The sequence below is a fragment of the Argentina silus genome (assembly GCF_951799395.1).
Source record: "Argentina silus genome assembly, chromosome: 12".
In the NCBI taxonomy this organism is placed as follows: domain Eukaryota; kingdom Metazoa; phylum Chordata; class Actinopteri; order Argentiniformes; family Argentinidae; genus Argentina; species Argentina silus.
This window is the reverse complement of record NC_139666.1, coordinates 14,240,797-14,245,944: the sequence shown is the minus strand read 5'-3', so window position 1 is coordinate 14,245,944 and position 5,148 is coordinate 14,240,797.

The window sequence follows — 5,148 nt, the reverse complement described above, 5'->3', positions numbered from 1 at the left end:
AGGAAAGGGAGGGTATTTTACACTGGACAATGAGTGGATCCAAAGGGGATATTGTTGTGTGGTAGGCCCAGTGAAACAGAGATGTACAGTTCCATTAGAGAAACACAGATCTGATATTTCTAAGCCTATTACCGAACACACCTTCTGGGAGTAAACATTCCACTCTGAAGTGCAGCTATCCACCAGGCAAGTGTGCAGCTGTGTGGTCTTTGTTGACCTTGTGTGTTCTCTTTAAGTGCTTTGTCCCTGTCCCAGGAGGTAATACCCCCTGAGTCCAACATTGCCTTTTTAAAAGATATCCATTCAGCAGTACAAATATCCCTGTACCTTGCATCCCCTGTGAATAAGGCATAGACCATGTTTTCACATTGATTTGTACATGAGTATATGTGTTTCTTTAAAATCCCATCAAGAGCACTACTTCAACATTACAAAATGAACTGGAAAGATATAGAATTCTATATTCAGTATAACCTCTTGTCTTAGAATTCCTGTCACGGAAACAAAACAAAACAAAAAAGTCAATTCATAGCTGCTGTGAGGGCAATGGATTGTCACAGCACAAGGAAACAGCATCAGTGGGGCGAAATAAAAGGATACCCAAGAAACGAAGGCCCCCCGCAGTATTGATAATTACAATGGACCCAAGAGTGCTAGAACCACCGTCACGCTACGGAATGAGTGATGACCGTAATTACCCTCTCAGAAAATAAACAAACCCTACACACAGAATTAGAATCCTAGACGGCGGCCCAGGGCACGAAGCAGAAAAGACGCAACGCAAAGTAGACACGCCTGTTGTAATCTGTGACCAACAAGAACAGAATGTCAGGCTGTAATGTGTGCCGTTGCATTTCACACCACAGCTCTCGTTTGTGTTGACGTCGATTTAACAGAGGTGCAGTCAGCAAACGGCTGCTTGGGACTTTTGTTGCAGTCATAGCATTACATTGTGATGTTGAATGTTGTTGAATTGATGTTGGGTCAATGTTGAATTGAACAAGTCTGAAAAGGGAACCACGCATGGCGGGCCAGGCCAGAATGAGGTTTGAATCAGAGACCAAACACCTGTAACCCCCAACAGCTCGCCTGAGGGAGAGGGATGAATTTATGCATGGGCTGAGGCTTGAATAATTTCCATAAAAACGAAAGGTAGATAATCCTCGATTTCATTTATGTCTCAGGAATATGAGATCAGTATTCTGCCAAACAGCCCCAAATGGAGATTATGCTGCCGTAAATTGAATTACACACAACAGCAACCTCTTTTCTCTCTCTCTTTTTTCTCATTTGGCAATTCTGTTACTTTCTTTTTTTGATGCAAACCAGATAATAATCACACGGCTCACTGCTGGTGCATCACAGGTCCTTATCAAATTTGCACACCTCTCCAACAGTTTGACATTCTACTGCTATGTTGATTTCACAATATTCCCCACTGCCCCTTACATTACATAGTTTGAGCCCAAGAGCAATTTGATGAATATGTTTTCAGAAATGCATCCAAACCATTAATTTTTTAAGGAGGATTCACCATACATCAGAATGATCGAATAGTATTAGGAAATGACCTTTTGAATTGACATGCATTAATTTGTTACCAGGCTAAGGTGTAATTGTCTACTGTTCCGCATCCAAGATGGCTTCTTAATGTGACAAATATATAATCTGGTCATAGAGGGAGTTGTGTACCAGAGTGTGAAATTAATACTTCTCTGTTCTTGTGAGTGTAATAAATAAAGTCCTTAGACCGAAGAGGGAGAGGCTTACTGCTGGGTTATCATTACACACCTCCAGATGATTAAAAAGGTCATATGTATGAGATTCTCCATTCTCCAAAACAAATTTTCTAAAACGTGAAAATAAATCACGACAATTACACCATTCTCCTCTCAGTAATGAAGAATGCTTGGCACTCTGTGGAATGTTGAGTCATAGCTCTGTTGAATGCCACAGTTATATACTGTTAGTTGTGGAGTGAAAAATGTTTTCAGGAAATATAATTAGTTTTGGTTTGAATTATTGACAGTACAGTTATATGCCACAAATAAATGACTTCCTGTAAGAGTTACAGTACTGCTTTTACAATGTATTGTTTAGATTACATTTAGAATTGTAGGAACCAGGACATTTAACCAAAATCTTATGAACCAATTACTTTCAAATTTGATAAAATGTCATTTAAAATGTCACTTGGAAGTATAATAGGGTAATCCACAGAACACAAAGTAGGCTCCTATACAATGAAAAAGTTAACTTTGTAAGTAAACAATTGCTCTGGCAAAATCCATCTAAATTGATTAGCTTCATTAACTTTCTGATTAGAAGACAAATTGTCATTCTTCATGCTAATGCATCATATTAGGCTAATGATGTGGACTGGATGCTGAACATCTGGTTGTTCCTGGTTTGGCTGATAATCAATTAGAGTGTGCTGCACGTGGTGCTGCATGTGGCCTCCCCTTGCTACAGTCTGACAAAGAGACTCCTCCAGGGACTGTTTACTTACAAGAGAACTCAACCTCTCACCAGAGGGCCTTTCTGTTATCTTCAAGATAAATACTCTACCTCAGATTAGTTATCCAAATGCTGATGTTTGCAAGATTGTTCTTAACTAATTTGAATCCCATCAGAACTATTTCATGAATATCCATATACACTATATTCAGCTCCAGGAGCACAATCAGCACTCACAACCAATCCTCAATGGCAAACTGTGACAAATGGGCCTCCACTTAGGTACTGTACATCATATCTGCATAATTACTGTCATGTTGTGGTATTGTCATGAGTCATTCGAATTATACATAATTTGTGGAGTCGAGTCTGGGAGATTACAGATACTAAAGTAGAAAAATAAATTCCAGATAAAACTTTCTCATTTTGGTTGTGGAAATAGTTTAAAGATGGTTGGTTAATGTAATGGTTTTTTATATGATGTATAGTTTGTTGAGAACTTGTTGAAAGTTCTCAATAAACTATAGGGTTCATAATTGTTTCTGCACATTTTACACTTGGATTGGTGTGAATAGCTTGAAAGGTGTGAAAGCAGCAGTGGTCCGGAAATTGCATCTTTTGGTTTCTATAGACCTCCATATGCACTTTCAAGTTTTTATGAGTAGTTTAAAAAGTATAATGAGCTTTTCAAGCTTTTATGAGTAGTATAAAAAGTATAATGAGTTTGAAAAAGTGTAACACACGGCAACGTTTTGAAGTTGGATTGGTGTGAATGTCTTAAACATAGTAGTAAGAGTAGTGGTGGGAAGAATTGGAATAATACAACTAAGTCTGACAGATAACTATAGTTATCTATTATTAGTGGTAACTATAGTAAATAATTAAATGCCCTGCAGTTACTCTATAATAGAACAATGTTCTTATAACAGATCATGGCTATAGTTTCTTGAATCTCCAATACAATTAAGCTGCCATAAAAATCCCAAGGCATTAGTTCATATTCCAAATTTGACATCATTGCACTGTCATAAATCAATCTCCCTTAGGCTTTCTGAATATATCAATATTGTAGCGGAGCATAAGGTTTGGCAGCAAGGAAGGCTGTGATGATAGACAATTCAGAGGCTGAACACACACAGGGATGGGGTATACCCAGGCAAAGCTGCTGTATTTATTCAGGTAAATGCTTAACATAAAAGAAACCATTGCAGTCAAGGGTCCAGGTCCAGGTCCAGGTCCAGGTCCAGGTCCAGGTCCAGGTCCAGGTCCAGGTCCAGGTCCAGGTCCAGTCCAGCCACATCCAGGCCTAACAGTGTTCAGGTGAGAGCTTGGCCGCTGCCCTCCTGCCACAGCATTGAACTAGAGACTGAAGTGTCTAGGGTGAGTGCCCTAATGAGGTGTTTGGCCTCGGGTGTGGATTTCCCTGCAGCCTAGCTTGCTGCCTGCACCTTGAATAGAGTTTGCTGGCTGCAGAGATAGAACTTGAGCTCCAACCAGAGGCATTGCCTGGGCCCAGTCCAAGGGCTGCCACAATATATAACATTAGACAACCTTGGACCAGAATTTGTTGTGTGCTCTGGTACTGTATGTTTGTTGTCTTTTCTGTACAATCCTAATGGTCTACTACATGCACCCAACCATGTCCTGACTGGCTGTATTATAAGCTCCTAGTTTTGCTCCCGTTGGTTACCGTTCGCCCATGCCTTGAATACTAATACCAAAACCTTTTTTTCCCTCTTTGAACTTCCAGTGTATAAATTTGCATCACAATGAACTGCCAAATTAATTCTTAAATCCTATTTTTGCATTCCAAAACTCTTGTGTTTGTTCTGAATAATTTGATGGAGGACCATTAACAGGTAGCCTAATAAGAGGTCTGGCTGTGAATAGGCCTTTTTCGAATGTTTTGAAGTAAATTGAAATCATTCCCATGTTGAAAAAGCAACCCTGAACATTTAATTATTTACAACCTTACCATCACATGGAAATGATAAAGCACACATTGATTGATTTTTCTCAACAAAAGCTTGGAATTGAAACAAAGTCATTTAGAGGTACAAAACATTGTTGTGACCAGGGAATGACTGATCTTGAAATCTTCAAAGACCAACAAAGGCCTATGCATATTATTACAAAGCTATGGAAATGTTTATGCTGTAGGCCTATCAGACAAACAGCAGTGTCATTTAGTGTGTGTACACTCACTGAACACTTTATTAGGAACACCTCTACACCTTCTCATGGTGGAGGTGGTGTAATGGTGTGGGGAATGTTTTCTTGACACACTTTGGGCCTGTTAATACCAATCAATCATCGCTTGAATGCCACAGGCTATTTGAGTATTGTTTCTGACCATTTGCATCCCTTCATGGCCACAATTGAGCCATTAGAATATCTTCTAATGGCTACTTCACATGGCTACAATTTACCCTTCTTCTAATGGCACCATGTCACAAAGCAAAAGTCTCAAACTGGTTTCATGAACATGACAATGAGTTCAGTGTTCTTCTGTGGCCTTCCCAGTCACCGGATCGGAATCCAATAGAACACCTTTGGGATGTGTTAGAAGAGGGAGATTCACAGCTTAAAAGTTTTACCTGAAAAATATGCAGGAATTGCGTGATGCAATCATGTCATCATGGACCAGAATCTCAAAGGAATGTTTCCAACATCTTGTGAAATCGATGCCAT